Source organism: Mobula hypostoma, chromosome 4, assembly GCF_963921235.1.
Source record: "Mobula hypostoma chromosome 4, sMobHyp1.1, whole genome shotgun sequence".
In the NCBI taxonomy this organism is placed as follows: domain Eukaryota; kingdom Metazoa; phylum Chordata; class Chondrichthyes; order Myliobatiformes; family Myliobatidae; genus Mobula; species Mobula hypostoma.
The window spans coordinates 197951511-197969394 of NC_086100.1; the positions used below are offsets into that span (position 1 = coordinate 197951511).

General features: G+C 41.5%; 1 protein-coding gene across 1 annotated transcript in view; it reads left to right on the forward strand.

Moving 5' to 3' along the window:
* LOC134345861 (sideroflexin-5-like) overlaps window positions 1-17884 on the forward strand; it is a 271312-nt gene that overhangs the window by 95467 nt on the left and 157961 nt on the right. The window lies entirely within an intron of this gene.

Here is a 17884-nt window from a genome sequence, read left to right on the forward strand (position 1 = left end):
CGGCAGGCAATGAACCCCAGTAACGGGCACTGAATGGCATTGCATTAACCGCTATGTTACAGTGCCACCATGACACCAGCAGGAATTCATCCCAATTAGATGGAGGAATTACGTGAGAAGGAGACACAGTTAACAAAATAGGTTAATTTTTAAAATGGAATTTAATAGCTTGTAGAAAGAAGCTGTCCCGTAGCCTGTTGATCCTGGCTTTAAAGTTGCAGTACTGTTTGCCAGAAGGAAACAGTTTATGGTTGAGGTGACTGGTGTCCCCGATGATCTTCCAGGCCTTCTTTCTGCACCTGCTGCTATAAATGTCCTCAATGGAGGGAAGTTCACATCCACAGATGCATTGGAATGTCCGTATCATACCCCGCAGTGACCAGCAATCAAGGTGCAGTTCCCGTACCAGGCAGTGATGCTCTCAATGGTGCCCCTGTAGCAGGGAAGTCTAGGACCAGAGGCCACAGCCTCAGGATAGAGGGATGTCAATGTAGAACAGAGATAAGGAAGAATTTCTTTAGCTGCAGTGTGATCAGTCTGTGGAATTCATAGCCACAGATGGCTGTGGAGGGATGTTTAAAGCAGAGGTTGATAGGTTCTTGATTAGTCGGGGCATCAAAGGTTACGGGGAGAAAGCAAGAGAATGTGGTTGAGAGGGATAACATATCAGCCACGTTTCAATGGCAGGGTGTACTCGATGGGCTGAATGGCCTAATTCTGCATCTGTGTCTTATGGCCTTATGGTCTTTCAGTGTAACTATGACTGAGCAAATGGCAAATATATTAAATCACCTGTTCGTGCCATGGAGAACACTGCAAATATCCCCAAGGTAACAGATGAACTAATTTCAAGTAGCAGAGAAGCACTTGTAAATTTTCCAGCCGTGAGGGATAAAGTATTAGAGAACTCACGGAGGTAAAGGTGGATAAATTGACAGGATTCAATGGCTTGCACCCAAAGGTTGAAAGATAATGGCTACAGAGTTGGTGGCCGCTTTGGCTGAAAGTTTTCAGAACTAGCGAGCATGTCTTATGAGGATAGGTTAAGTGAGCTGAACACACACACACACACACACACACACACACACACACACACACACACACAGACACACACACGCACACGCACGCACACACACACACACACACACACACACATGTACACAAACACAGACACACACACACACACACACACACGCACAGACACACACACACACACACGTACACAAACACAGACACACACACACACACACACACACACACACACAGACATTCTCCCTTGAACAAAGGAGAATGAGAGGTGATGTGTAAGATGATAAGAGGCGTAGATAGAGTGGACAGCCAGAAACATTTTTCCAGGATGGAAATGCTAATCACCATAAATTTCAGGTGATTGGAGGAAAGTGTAAGGGAATGTGAGAGATAAGTACTGGTTAAGTGTGTGAAACACATTGCCAGAGGCCATGGTAGAGGCAATACCTTAGGAACATTCAAGGAACTCTTAAATAGGCACATGGATGATAGAAAAATGGAGGGAAGAGCTAGATTGATCTTAAAGTAGGTTAAAGGTTGGCTCAAATTGTGGGCTGAAGGTACTGTGCTGTACTGTTCCATGTTGTAAAACTCAGCAAATTACAAAAGGGTTCCAGAGAATTGGAAAACAGCCCAAGGAACTTCCTTGTTCAGAAAGGGAGGAGGTCACAAGATGGGGAGCTATACGCCAGTCAGTTTGTCAGTTTTTGTTGGCCAGATATTGGAGTCAAAATGAAGGAGGAAGTAACCACTCATTTAGGAAAGCTAAATTATATCAAACCTGGTCAACATGGTAAATCCAGTTTGACAAGTGTGACAACGTGGTAGCAGAGCAATTAGCCTAACGCTATTACAGCACCAGCAATCCGGGTTCAAAAGAGTTTGTATGTTCTCCCCACAACCACATGGTTTCCTCCGGGTGCTCCAGTTTTCTTCCATGTCTCAGAGACATACCCAAAGACTCGATGAGACAAATGGCCTAATTCTACTCGTATGTCTTATGGGTTAATAGGTTAAATGGTCACGTGGGTGTAAATTGGGCGGCACAAACTTGTTGGGCCAGAAGGGCCTGTTACCATGCTGCATCTCTAAATAAATAAATAAAATTTGCTGGAATTCCCTGACAATGTAACAGGGAGAGTTGTTTGAGGGGAACCTGTAACTGTTGTCTATTTAAATTTCCAAAAGGAATTTGACAAGGTGACACATGAGTCATGGAGAAGTACAGTACAGAAGCAGGCCCTTTGGCCCATCTAGTCCATGCCAAAACCATTTAAACTGCTTGCTCCTATCGACCTGCATCGGCAGTATAGCCCTCCATACCCCTACCATTCATGTACCTATCCAAACCTATCACGCACAAAGCCATGCAAACCATCCTTAATCAGTCCAAGTCTACCCAAATACTTATATATTCTGTCCCTTTGAATACCCTCCAATAACTTTGCCACAAAGTTCCCAGGACATCTTTAGGGAGCAGTGTCTCAGAAAGGCAGCATCCATTATTCAGGACCCCCAGCACTTAGGGAAAGCCCTTTTCTCACTGTTACCATCAGGTAGGAGGTATCCTCTCTGCCATCCAATTCCTAAATAGATATTGAATCTTTGGACACTACCTCACTTTCTTTTTAATATACAGTATTTCTGTTTTTGCACATTTAAAAAAAATCTATTCAATATACGCAATTGATTGACTTGTTTAATTATTATTATTTTATTTTTATTTTATTTTTTTCTCTGCTAGATTATGTATTGCATTGAACTGCTGCTGCTAAGTTTCTATTTTAAATCTTTTTATTAATTATTATTGAAAATCAACAACAGAGAAAAATACATCAAAATAATCAAGACAACATACCCATATGTAGAATAAAAGTTAAACTATCAACCAAGCTGAACAGTATATCAATAATAATAAAAAAAACAAAATGTTAAAGTTTGTTTTGGAAAAAAGAAAGAAGGAAAAAAAGAAGCCCTGCTAACTAAAACAGAAAAAAAACCCTAATAACAAAAAAAAGGGGGGGGGGGAACGCATTTGGAGCACAAACCCAGAGCTATACTCTATACAAGCTTCCATAAAAAAAAGACATCAATCCGCCAACCAAATCCATTTACCCAAGCATCAGAAAAGGACTATCTTTATTAACTCAAATCAAATGATAATAACGGGCAAAATAACCCCACCTTTTCTCGAAGTCAAATCTAGGATCAAAAGTTCGACTTCTAATTTTTTCCAAACTAAGACATAACGTCACCTGAGAGAACCATTGTATCAAAGTGGGAGTAGAGGCATCTTTCCGTTTCAATAAAATAGCCTTTCTGACCAATAATGTGACAAATGCAATTACGTATTGGTCTGATATAGAAATACCGTGAATATATTGAGGAATTATACCAAACAAAACTGTCAATTTATTAGGTTGTAAATTGATTTTTAAAGCTTTAGAAATTGTAGAAAAAATAGATTTCCAAAATTGTTTCAATCCAGAACACGACCAAAACATATGTGTCAATGTAGCTATATCAGTTTTGCATCTATCACACTGACTATTTACATTAGGAAATACTTTAGACAATCTCTCCTTTGTCAAATAATAACGATGTACAATTTTAAATTGAATTAGAGAATGACTGGCACAAATCGAAGAAGAGTTAACCAGCTTCAAAATTCGCAACCAATCCTCTGTTATTAAGGTCATGTTAAGCTCTCTTTCCCAATCTTGCTTAATCTTAAGTAAAGGATAGTTATCCTGTTGTAATAGTAAATTATAAATTTTCCCAATGAAACCTTTCACTAAAGGGTTCATTTTTAAAATAATGTCTAACAGGTCAGAGTCTTGTATGTATGGAAAATTACTTAAATATTCTTGTAAGAAACATCTGACCTGAAGATATTGCAAAAAATTTGAATATGAGAGAGAGTATCTATTTACTAATTTCTCAAAGGACATCAATCGGCCTTCTTGAAACAAGTCCATAAAGGAAAAAATTCCTTTATTCCTCCAAAGAGAAAAGGTAGGATCACTAAGTGAAGGTTTAAATAAATAGTTTTGATAAATTAAACTAAAATGGTTAAATTTTTTAAGATTAAAAAACTTACGAAACTGGTACCAGATTCGTAATGATTGATTAATCATGGGATTTATATTTAGAATAGAAATTTTGGCTAATTGTACAAGTAAAGGAGCTCCTAATAACGAAGTTAAATGAAATTGTTTCACAATTTTCAATTCCAGATCAACCCAACGTGGTCGTTCCCTTTTATCGGTCCAATATAACCAAGAACACGCATAACGTATATTAATCGCCTAATAATACATTCTTAAATTAGGCAAAGTAAGACCTCCATCCTTTTTTAATGTTTGTAAATGACTTTTTCCAATTCTTGGTCTTTTATTATTCAAAACAAAAGATGAAATAATAGAGTCAACCTGATCAAAAAACTTCTTTAGTTAGAAAATAGGAATATTTTGAAATACATATAAAAATTTTGGTAAGATCATCATTTTAACTGCATGAATTCGACCTGCTAATGAAAGTGTAAGTGGATTCCATCTAGAAAAAAATTGCTTCATAAAATCCACTAAGGGAACTAAATTAGCTCTATAAAGATCTCCATAATTTTTAGTGATGATAATACCTAAATATTTAAAAGAATCCGTAACTTTTAGAGGAATGTCATCATATATAGAAGCAGAATAATTTAAAGGAAATAATTCACTTTTATGCAGGTTTAATTTATATCCTGAAAACAATCCAAATTCATTTAATAATTTCAATAAACTACGAATAGATTCTTCGGGATTCGAAACATAAACCAAAAGATCATCCGCATAAAGGGAGATCTTATGAATAGTCCCATTTATAGAAATTCCTTGAATATTTTTAGACTGCTAAGTTAACAAATTTCACGTCACATGCTGGTGATAATAAACCTGATTCTGATTCTGAACTGATGTCAGACTTGCTGGCCTATAAATTCCTGGTTTATGTTTAGAGCCTTTCTTAAACAGTGGAACAACATTAGCTATCTTCCAATCCTGCAATTACTGTATTTACATAGAAACATAGAAATCTACAGCACATTACAGGCCCTTCAGCCCATAATGTTGTGCGAACCATGTCAGCTATTCTAGAAACTGCTTAGAATTTCCCTTCCGCAGAGCCCTCTATTTTTCTAAGCTCCGTGTACCTATCTGAGAGTTTCTTAAAAGACCCTATTGTATCTGCCTCTACCACCATCACTGGCAGTGCATTCCATGCACCCACCACTCTCTGTGTGAAAAACTTACCCCTTGTACCTACCTCCAAACACCTTAAAACTATGCACCCTTGTGTTAGCCATTTTAGCCCTGGGAAAAAGCCTCTAACTATCCACACGATCAATGCCTCTCATCATCTTTTACACCTTTATCAGGTCGCCTCTTATCCTCTGTTGCTCCAAGGAGAAAAGGCCAAGTTCACCAACCTGTTCTCATAATGTACGCTCTCCAATCCAGGCAACATCCTTGTAAACCCTCTGCACTCTCTCTAGAGTATCCACATCCTTCCTGCAGTGAGGTGATTTGTGCCCTACTGTGCCTATTGTCTTGTTTATTATTTATTGTACTGCCCTGCACTGTTTTGTGCACTTTACGTAGCCCTGTGTAGGTCTGTAGTCTAGTGTAGTTTTTGTGTTGTCTTACGTAGTCTAGTGTAGCCTTGTGTTGTCTCACTTAGTCTAGTGTAGTTTTGTGTTGCTTCATGTAGCACCATGGTCCTGGAGGAACGTTGTTTCATTTTTACTGTGTACTGTACAAGCAGTTTATGGTCGAAATGACAATGAAAAGTGACTTGATGACTTGAGAACTGAACACAGTACTCCAAGTGAGGTCTAACTAAGATCTTGTATAGCTGTAACATTACCTCCTGGCTCTTGAACTCAATCTCATGGTTGATGAAGGCCATCACACTATACGAATTCTTAACAACACTGCTAACCTGTGCAGCAGCTTTGAGTATCCTACGGACACGCACCCCAAGATCTTGCTGATACTCCACACTGCCAAGAGTCTTAACGTTAATAATATATTTTGTCTTCAAATTTGACCTACCGAAATGAACCACTTCACACTTATCTGGCACTTGCGTCTTATAGAGTACGAAGAAACACCTTGTCAGGCCCTAGGGACTTATTCACCCTGCTTTGCCTCTGCATAGCAAACACCTTCTCCTCTGTAATCTGTAAAGGGTCCATGAAGTTGATGCCACTTTATCTCACTTCTATAGAATCTGTGTCCATCTCCTAAATAATTACAGATGCAAGATATTTATTGGAGATCTCTCCCATCTGTTTTGGCTCCACACATGGATAAGTGGCTAAGCCCAAGGTATTGCAGTGTGTTAGCATGGATTGATAGCTGACCACCTCATAGAAAACAAAGAGATGAAATAAATGGTTCCTTGTCAAGCTTCAGAGATATATTTGGCCAGGATATAGAGGGTACGAGACAGGATCAGGATTTTTGGTGCACAGTTTTATGTATTATTTAGAGATACAGCACAGTACAGGCCCTTCCAGACCAGTGAGCCCATGCCACCTAATTACACCCAGGTGACCAATTAACCTACTAACCCAATGTTGTGCCAAATGAATTAAATTAGTCATTCAACTGCTAAGATCATCCCTTTTGCCTGCACAAGGTTCATACCCCTCCATTCTCATGTCCCTGTCTAAGAGTCTCTTAAACCCCTTTGATGTATTTGCCTCCACCTCCTCCCCTGGCAGTGCAGTCCAGGTATACATCACTCTCTGTAAAAAATGGAGGGATCTTGTTCCCCAGTTTATATCCCTGCCTCATTTACTTACTTACTGTCCGTTATGCTGCCAGTGTTTAAGGCAGCAGTGAAGGTCCTCCGTATCTGTCTGTCCTTGGCCACTCAGATGTAGAAGGATGCTTCACTGCTGTTTCCATAACAATTTTGTTTTACCAGTCAGGGTTGGTAGCTCTGAGCTGAACCTCAGAACCTGGAGGGCCAGTGGACCACTCTTAGTCTGCCCTCTAAGATTTGACCTGTTTGGCACTTGGTGACCCTACCAAGAGCCAAAGCATAAAGCCCTGCCTCCAGCCAGCAGAGCTCTCTGGGACATTGAGGCACGCAAGCCTCCAAACGTGACAAGGTCGTGATCTCTTGGAGGAAATATCCTTGAGGAGGAAACAAATTGTTATATTTCCAAGTTTGTCAACAATACACAAATAGGTGGAAGCCTATATCTCTATAATTCCCTCCTTCAAGGGGATAGAGATAGATTGAGTGATTGGGTTAAAAACTGGCAAATGAAGTCTAATGAGGTCATAGACTTTAAAAAGGGAAATCAAAAGGTGTATTACTATCTAAAGAGACTGAAATTCAGAAGGATCTAAGTGTTCTATTGAATGAACCACAAAAAGTTTGCAGTCAGATCCAATAAGCAGTTAAGAAGGCATGTTGTGCTTTATTATGGAGTTTAAGAACAAAGAGGTTTTGTTACTGTTGTACAGGGTGTTGGCATGGCCACGCCTGGAGTACAGTGCACAGGTTTGAATCTTCTTACCTAAAGAAGAACAGCTGGAGATAGTCCAAAGGAGATTTGTAGGCCATTCATACTAAATAGGAGGGTTGTCCTGTCATGGAAGCTAATCAGTTTGGTTCTGTAATCCTTGCAGTTTAGAAGAATGAGGGGTGATGTCGAACAATAATGAAAAACATCTGGACAGATATGTGAATAGGAAATGTTCAGAGCAGGGGTTCCCCACCTTTGTTATGCCATGAACCTATCATTAACCGAGGGGTTCGTGGACCCCAGGTTGTGAACCCCTAGTTTAGAGGGATATGGGCTAAGGGCAGGGCATTGGGTTTAGATTGATTGGGCAACTTGGCCTGCGGGGACATTGGGCTGAATGGTCTGTTTTTGTGTTGCATTTCCCTTTGACTCTGATGTTTTCCCGTAGCATAAGAAATACATCTTTTAAATTTATATAATGAAGTTTTCAGGGAACATAATAAATTTAAAGATTGTGTGTTAATCAGGACTACATGAGAAATGGGGCCCTAATGAGTTTACAGGGTGTGTGGTAAAAGGGCCCTGGTGAGCTTAAAGGGAGCAGAAGTCAAATGCTGGCAAGGTAGTGTAGTGGTTAGCCTGTTGCTTTACAGTGCCAGCGACCTGGAGTCAATTCTGTAATCAGCATTAGCATATAAATGACTGGAAGATGTAATCAGTCAGAATGTTACAGTAAATTAAAATTTTTAAAAAAGCTACTGCAGATACTGAAAATCTAAAGTAAAGAGTTCTCCCTGTGACCACGTGAGTTTCCTCCAGATGCTCTTGTTTCATCCCATATTCCAAAGAACACAGGTTAGGGGTAGTAAGTTGTGGGAATGCTAGGTTGGTGCAGGAAGAATGGAGATACTTGCGGGCTGCTTCCAGTACATCCTCGGACACTGTTGGTCGTTGATGCTAACAATGCCTTTCACTCTATGTTTCAATGTTTTGATGTACACATGCAAAATAAAACTAATCTTTAAATTCTTCACCTACCTACCAGCAATGATATGTACGGAAATTTGATTAACATCCAAAAGAGAAGCAGTTTAAATTACGCTGAAATATTAACAGAAGTAAATCCAATAGGCATAGCGCCATACAGAAACAGACCAAATGGTCCATCACATTCATACGGACCAGTGGACACCCATCTGTATCTAATCCATCATCAAGTACTTAGCCCTTGACCTCTAGTTTTGAAGAATGAATGTTGTATATCATCTATTCTCACCGAGACTATCCAAAAGCACCTCATCGGCAAGGTACAGCAAAACTATCCAGCACCCAAAGAAAATTTACAAGGATGTTGCCAGGACTGTGGAACCTGAGTTAGAGGGCAAGGTTGAATAGGTCAGGACTTTGCTCCCTGGAGTGTAGAAGAAAGGCGGGAGATTTGATAGAGGTATACAAAAGTATGAGGGGTATAGATAGGGTAAATGCAAGCTGGTTTTTTACAGAGGTTGGGTGAGACTTGTAGAGATCATGGATTAAGAGTGAAAGGTGAAATGTTTAAAGGGAGCATGATGGGGAACCTCTTCACTCAGAGGATGTTGTGGGTGTGGAACGAGCTGGAAAGGGTGTATGTCAGTTCGGTTGCAACATTTAAGAGAGGTTTGGGTAAGTACATGGATGGGAGAGCTATGGAGGGCTGTGGTCCGGATGCAGGTCAATGGGTCCAGGCAGAACAAGAGTTTGGCATGGACTAGATGGGCTGAAGGATCTGTTTCTGTGACTCTATGACACTCCTCAAGACTTCACTGATACTGGATTGGCAGACTTTCCAGACTGTTGCATCACTGGAATCACCTTAGCAGTGATGTGCCAAAAGCAGAAATTCAACAGGCCAAGCAGCATTTTTGCAGAGATAGAAACGGTTACTCTTCTTTTAGGAGATGGGCAAGCCTGTTCCACTCAATATTGTGAAGGAACAAAGGAACCTTGGGGTCCACACCAGTAGCTCCTGCAAAGTTGCTGCGCAAGTTGACAGGGTCGTTAAAGCCACGTGGTGTGTTGGCCTGCACTAGTTGGGTGAATTGAGTCCAAGAGCCGCGAGGTAGAGGTTGCAGCTCTATAAAATCCTGGTTACACCACACTTGGAGTATGGTGTGCAGCCTGGTCACTTCATTATAGGAAAGATGTGGAAGCTTTTGAGAGGGTGCAGAGATTTGCCAGGATGCTGCCTGGATTAGAGAGCATGTCTTATGAGGATAGGTTGAGTGAGCTTTTCTCTTTGGAGTGAATGAGGATGAGAGGTGATTTGATGGACTCTGCAAGATGATAAGAAGCATAGATTGCGTGAACAGCCAGGGCACAAGTGGCTAATATGAGTGGCATAATTTTAAGGTGATTGGAGGAAAGTGTAGGGGAGATGTCAGAGGAAGGTATTTTCCACAGAGAGTGGTGGGTGCATTGAATGCCCTGCCAAGGATGGTGGGAGAGGCAGATACATTAAGTGCATTTAAGAAGCTGTCAGATAGGCACACGGATGGAAGAAAAATGGAGGGTTAAATGGATCTTAGAGTACATTCAAAGGTTGGCACAACATCGTGGGCCGAACAGCCTATAGTGTGCTGTGATGCCCTATTAGACAGTATAATTCCATTCACTGGATGGCATTTTCATCAGTGTGATTTTGATTAAAAGTCTCCACATGAAATGCATTTCTCTCCATGACTGCTGTCTGACCAATTATTTCCATTTTTTTGTGTTTGTAGTTTCTAGTTGCTAGTGTTGTTGCTTGTATTAAAAAAAACGCCTTTGCTCATCCGCTTAGTTGACATGATGATAATGTATTAAATTACAGCAAATCTGTTTGTAATGCCTGCCTAAAAGAATTGTAAATGATATTACCTCCCTAAATTCTCTAATTAACCTAGTTTATCCTCATCATTCAGACACGGTGTCATAACAGAAAATATCATTTATGCTGCTGCTGCGGTTGACAAAACATTCAGCAACATTATAGTGACGAAGCTTAAATGATCCTTATTAAGACTCTTTACTTCTGCAACAGTTTCCCTGCTGAAATGTCTTCTCTCTGCCCTAAACCAAAAGCAAAAAATATTCGAAACACTCAGCATGTCAGGCAACATCCATGGAGAGAGGAAAGCAGACTTAATGTTTCAGGTTGGAATTCTGTGATTACACTGGACAACAAATCTTGTCGAATGTGTTGCTTCCACAGATTTTTTTTTTGTTTTATGATAGACTGCTTGAAACTGAATACAAAGATAATTTCAGACCACTTCTATCACATAGGAATTTGGAGAAGCAAGAATTTAACTTTTATTGAATATAATACGTTTAATTGCATAGCAGTTTTGACACTTTGCAATAGCTTAACTAAGCTAAAGATATTTTGTTGATGATTTTCATTTGTACTTAGCGTCTGAGGCTTCTGGCTTAAGTGTCCAACAATAATCAGCCAGCAATGATGGATTCCATTTGCCCTGATACTGTTTCTCCATGGCTACAATGTCCAGACGAAACCTATCACCACACTCGTCACTGACACCAAGATTTGCAAGAAAGAAGTCTAAATGGGAACGCAGAAAATGAAACTTTAGTGACATGTTGCACTTCATGGTTTTGTATGCTTGAAACATGTTGTCAACCAGCTGCACGTAGTTTGGTGCTCTGTAGTTGCCAAGAAAATTTTCAGCAACATCCTTGAATGCCTTCCATGTGATTCTCTTCGGTCCCACTAGAAGTTCTTTGAATTTTATCTGTTGTTGATGACCTGTTTGATTTGTAGACCAACGAAAATGCTTTCCTTGATCTTGGCATCAGTTATTCTGACTTGCATTATGAGTTGAAATAACAAATATAAACAATTTCAAAAAATGGTGCGTGATAGGGAAATTTCATGGTGATTTTCAGGATCAGCAGCCCAAAATCCATACGACCCACATAGAAGTATTCAGGAAGCAAAATCTTTGTTGTCCACTGTAATGAACTCATTGCTTGGCTTCTCTTTCATTTGTGGATTCCTGCCCTCCAGTCTATTTCTAGAGCTGTAGATCCTCACAGCATGGAAACTGGCTCTTCGAGCCATCTCATACATGCCAACTGTGTTGCCCAGTGAGCTAGTCCCATCTGCCGTGTTTGATCAATTGTCCCAAACCTCTCCTGGCAATGTACTTATCTAGATAGCTTTTAAATGTTGCTGATGTGCCCACCTTGGCCACTATTTCTGGCACCACCCTTTGTGTGAGGAAGCTGCCCCTAGTATCCTTTTAAATCCCCCTCCTCTAATCTTAAACATGTGATTTCATGTTTTTAGCAAAGGTTTGGTAGTATAGTGCTTGTTACTGGACCAGTAATCCAGATAAGCTTGTTTTAATCTGTCACATCCAAACATCAAAATATACAGTGAAATACATTATTTTGCATCAGTAACCAAAACAGTCTGGGGATACCCACAGCTCTCTAACCTGCGTGTCTTTAGAATGTGGAACAAACCGGGAGCACCCGGTAGAAACCTACACAGTCAGCAGAGACCATAGCAAAGTCAATTTATTATCAAAGTACATATGTCACCATATACAACCCTGAAAATCAATTTCTTGTGGGTATACTCAGTAAGTCCATAATAGAATAATAACCATAACAAAATCAATGAAAGACCGCACCAACTTGGGCATTCAACCCGTATGCAAAAGACAACTGTCCAAATAGTAAAAGTAAGAAATAATAATAATAAATAAATAAGCAAAAAATATCGAGAACATTAGATGAAGAGTCCTTGAAAGTGATTCCATAGTTTGTAAGATCAGTGTTGGGGTGAGCGATGGTGTTATCCCCTCTGGTTCAGGAACCTGACTGTTGAAGAGTAATGACTGCTCCTGAAACTGGTGGTGTGGGTCCTGAGCTTTCTTCCTGAAGGCAGAAGCGAGTTTAGAGAATTGAACACCCATCAGTGTTCGCAGTGCTGCATGGTGATTGCACTACCGCTATGCGACCATGCCCCACTAGAGGCCTGGACTCGGTTATAACATCGAAAAGTACAGCACAAAAACAGGCCCTTCGGCCCACATTAGGCCATTACACCATAAGACCATAAGGCAAAGGAGCACAAGTCGGCCATTCGGACCACAGAGTCTGCTCTGCCATTTTTATCATGAGCTGATCCATTCTCCCATTTAGTCCCACTCCCTCGCCTTCTCACCATAACCTTTGATGCCCTGGCTACTCAGATACCTATCAATCTCTGCCTTAAATACACCCAATGACTTGGCCTCCACTGCTGCCCGTGGCAACAAATTCCATAGATTCACCACCCTCTGACTAAAAAAATTTCTTCGCATTTCCGTTCTGAATGGGCGCCCTTCAATCCTTAAGTCATGCCCACTCATACTAGACTCCCCCATCATGGGAAACAACTTTGCCTCTTCCACTCTGTCCGTGCCTTTCAACATGCGAAATGTTTCTATGAGGTCCCCCCTCATTCTTCTAAACTCCAAGGAATACAGTCCAAGAGCAGACAAACGTTCCTCATATGTTAACCCTCTCATTCCCGGAATCATTCTAGTGAATCTTCTCTGTACCCTCTCCAACGTCAGCACATCCTTTCTTAAATAAGGAGACCAAAACTGCCCACAGTACTCCAAGTGAGGTCTCACCAGCACCTTACAGAGCCTCAACATCACATCCCTATACTCTATTCCTCTAGAAATGAATGCCAACATTGCATTCACCTTCTTCACCACCGACTCAACCTGGAGGTTAGCCTTAAGGGTATCCTGCACGAGGATTCCCAACTTTGAATTCTCTCCCCATTTAAATAATAGTCTACCCGTTTATTTCTTCTGCCAAAGTGCATAACCATACACTTTCCAACATTGTATTTCATTTGCCGCTTCTTTGCCCATTCTTCCAATCTATCCAAGTCTCTCTGCAGACTCTCCGTTTCCTCAGCACTACCGGCCCCTCCACCTATTTTCGTATCGTCAGCAAACTTAGCCACAAAGCCATCTATTCCATAATCCGAATTGTTGATGTACAATGTAAAAAGAAGCGGCCCCAACACGGACCCCTGTGGAACACCACTGGTAACTGGCAGCCAACCAGAATAGGATCCCTTTATTCCCACTCTCTGTTTCCTGCCAATCAGCCAACGCTCTATTGACGTATGTAACTTTCCCATAATTCCATGGGCTCTTATCTTGTTAAGTAGCCTCATGTGTGGCACCTTGTCAAAGGCCTTCTGAAAATCCAAATATACAACATCTACTGCATCTCCCTTGTCTAGCCTACTTGTAATTTCCTCAAAAAATTGTAATAGGTTTGTCAGGCAGGATTTTCCTTTAAGGAATCCATGCTGAGTTCTGCCTATCTTGTCATATGCCTCCAGGTATTCTGTAACCTCATCCTTGACAATCGACTCCAACAACTTCCCAACCACGGATGTCAAGCTAACAGGTCTATAATTTCCTTTTTGCTTCCTTGCCCCCTTCTTAAATAGCGGAGTGACATTTGCAATCTTCCAGTCCTCCTGAACCATGCCAAAATCTATCAACTTTTGAATGATCATCGCTAATGCCTCCGCAATCTCCACAGCTACTTCCTTCAGAACACGAGGGTGCATTCCACCTGGTCAGGGAGATTTATCTACCTTTAGACTATTCAGCTTCCTGAGTACTTTCTCTGTCGTAATTGTGACTGCGCACACTTCTCTTCCCTGCCACCCTTGTTGCTGGTAGCTTAGATGTCAGAAGTATGGAAGATAAAGTTTCACTAAGTAACCTCCAGTACAAGCCTTGTGGAGGGCTTGGCACCTTCGGCACACAGACACATTTGGACGGAACTCCAGTGATCTTGGACTATGAATTGGCCAAGGACACTACTGTACCTCATTTCTGCTTTTGTTGAGGTAGCTAATCTCACGGATCGCCTCAGGGTCTCGGTGTTTGCGAGGGGAATGATTAAGGCCCTCCGTTAGTCAGAGTTGACCATGGATATTGCATCCTAGCAGTCTGTGAATGTAATGAACTCTTCAGGCCTGTGCAGGGAGCCGGAGAGCATCGGGCTCTGAAGTTTTTAGAGGACCTGAGTTGGTTAATTGTTGTTTTCTAAAGTCAGTAATTGTTTAGAGTTCATTGTATTTTTCTTGAGTGACTCACTCTTTGTAATGTGGTCTCCTCATGCTTTCTGTTTGAACTTTTTAAGTTCGTTCGTGATAGGCTTGGGAATCCCGTGTTTTTGGTTATTATTTAAGCAGACGCCCTATTAGCACGAGTCACAGGGTCCTAGGTTTAAGAATGTTACATCTCCCGGTGTTGCTCGGCCAAGCCACTAATGTTCTGTTGGTATTCTTACGAATAAACTCTGGTCACCGTCTCTACATTGGAGTCTGTCTTTCCTTTGCACTTGGGTTCCAACGCTGCAAACGCAAACTTTGGTAGTGCAAACCAGTGCATTGTTACCCATGTAGCAGGCTTCCCTTCTCCATGCAGATAATAAATCCAAAGACCAATACAGATTGGCACCAGCGGAGTTGCAGGAATTGCCAGTCAGCATTGAAGTCAACATAGGACTGCCTTAGGGATTCCAGGTCCAGAATTTCCAAGAGTAAAATCCCGAGTGGGTTTCTTCCCCATGAGTGGGTATAGCCGCAAGGCGGAAGAGGTTTGAGATCAGAGTTTTTCTTCTCCTAGATGAGCTGCCAACCACGGCTGACTAGCCCCATCTTCCTGGAGAGACTGGTTTTAAGGTGCCAGTAGCCTACCTTTGCCCCTTCTCCTGTCAGAGGAAATGGTTCCGCTGGGCTTAGTAGCCAAACCACATAGGAAGTCCAGGAGCTGAACTTGGTTATCAGAGGCTATTTGAGACGCATGCCGTTGGGAGCATTTAATAGGTAGTGGGAGCTCATCCCCACTACCCCCACCCTCCCTCCACCCCCGTCTATAACAGCCTTAAGGAGCCAGGGGAAATGATTAGCCGCACCTTTTCTCCACTCATTTACTCTCAGCTGGACATCTGTGTAATTGGATATTGCAAGCGACAAGGTGTTGATGTTCCCTCATCTCACAACATGGCGAATAACACTGCCTCATGTACACACTGTTGTTGGTTAATCGAAATGAAGACTGGTGATTCCATGCTCTAGAATGAAGCCCCTATTACACAGGGGTATTTTAATACTAAATCCACCAAAATAGTCATCTACATTCAAACAGTTCCAACGATTAGCCCACCTACAGAATGAGCTCAAACATACAAAATGAAAAACTTTATTTTTTCTTTCTTTCATTTATCATTTTTCTTCACACATTTGACCCTTGTGAAGAGGCTCCTGTGGTGGTGAACAATCTGTCTCTCCCGCTGTAATTAGTTCAGCTTGGTGAGGCTTTCCTTCTTGTACTATGTGTCCATCAGCAGTGTGAAACTGAACCTTCTGTCCAGTCCCATCAGGAGTGGTGACTACAGGACTCTGCTCGTACCTGGGTGGCTCAGTTGTGCAGTGTTACCGCAATCACTGTCTACAGTGCCAGCGATCACTGATCAGGGCTCAATCCCCCAAGAAAGGATGTGCTGACACTGGAAGGAGTTTAAAGGAAGTTTATAAAAATGATTCTAAGATTGAAAGGCATGTCAACTGAAAAGCGTTTGATGGTTCTGGGTCTGCATTCACTAAAATTCAGAAGAATGAGGGGTGACCTATTTGAAACCTAATAGCAGCTGTTTAGGCCAAGTCTTCATGTATATTTAAGGCAGAGGTTGACAGATTCTTGATTGGTCATAGCACAAAGGGATACAGGAAGAAGGCAGGAGACTGGGGCTGAGGGGAAAGATGAATCAACCATGATGAAATGGCAGAGCAGACTCGATGGGGTAAATGGCGTAATTCTGCTCCAATATCTTCTGGTCTTACATTCTTCCACCACTGTCTGTAAGGAAAATGTATGTACTCCCCATGATCACGTAGGTTTCCTCTGGGTTCTCCAGTTTCCTCTTTGTCTGTTTTGATGTACATGTGATAAAGCTAATCATCAGAAGGGTGAGCCAGGTGTCCTCAGAGAACTTACAGTGGTGACCATATTTGAGAAAGAAAACAAATCCAATTGAAGCAACTGCAGATGGAGGAAAGACATGTCCCAAGAAAAATGTAGTGAACATTTACACCTCATTCAGGCATGGGCTGATTACTATCAATGATACTTGCACTTGAGATGAAGATTAACATTGACAAAATGCTGGATGAACTCAGCAGGTCAGCCAGTATCAATGCAGAGGAAAGAACAGTCAATATTTCAGACCAAGACCTTTCATCAGGACAGATGAGTCCTGATAAAGATTCTTGGCCCAAAACATCAACAATGTGCTCCAGTTTCCTCCCACATTCCAAAGACGTATGGGTTAATGTTATGAAGTTGTGGGAATGCTATGTTGGCGTTGGAAGCAGGGTGATACTTGCAAACTGCCCCAGTACATCCTCAGATTGTGTTGGTCTTTGACACGAACAACGCCTTTCACAATATGATTCGATGTTTTGATGTAATGTGACAAATAAAGCTAATATTTATTTTAAAAATTCTCTATTTGCAGATGATGTCAGTTTGAAGGGGTGAGAGTGAGTATTGAGAAAGATGCAGCAAATTGCAGGAAAATGGTGGTGGAGGGCAATTGGGCAAATAATTGTCAAATGATTTTCAACAACGATGAAAACAATTTGATAGAAGGGATAGGGAGCTCACATTACTTGGAAGGGGTGAGTCTGGGTCGGGTAGTGTAGCTGATGGGTCAGAAAGACCAGTGTTGCAATGGGTTACCAAGGCCATTAACAAACAAACATTACGAAGAGATGGAGAGAAAGGAAAACCAAGCAATTTCCGGTCAGAAAGAATTAGATGTCATTAGCTTAACTAGTTTGGCACAATAATACAGGACAAAGGGTCTGATCTTGTGCATTAAGCCGGAGGGTCATCACCCAGTCCTCATTCAAGGATCAGAGGTGGAGTAGGTCAGTAACTTTAAATTCCTTGGCATTATTTTTTCATTTCAGAGGTACTTAAGATTGTCATCCCCCAAGAGAACCAGCGCCTTGTGGTTTGGTAGCTTGTGTGCTTCAATAACCCAGAGAGCTATGCTGGCTGGAGACAAGGCCTTTTATGCTTTTGCTCTTGGTAGGGTCACCCATGCCAAACAGGTCAAAGGGTGGAGGCCAGACAAAGAATGGTCCACTGGACCTCCCGGTTCCGGAGTTCAGCTCAGAGCCAACAACCCTGACTGGTCAAACAAAATTGTTACAGAAACAGCAATGAAGAATCCTTCTACACCTGAGTGTGC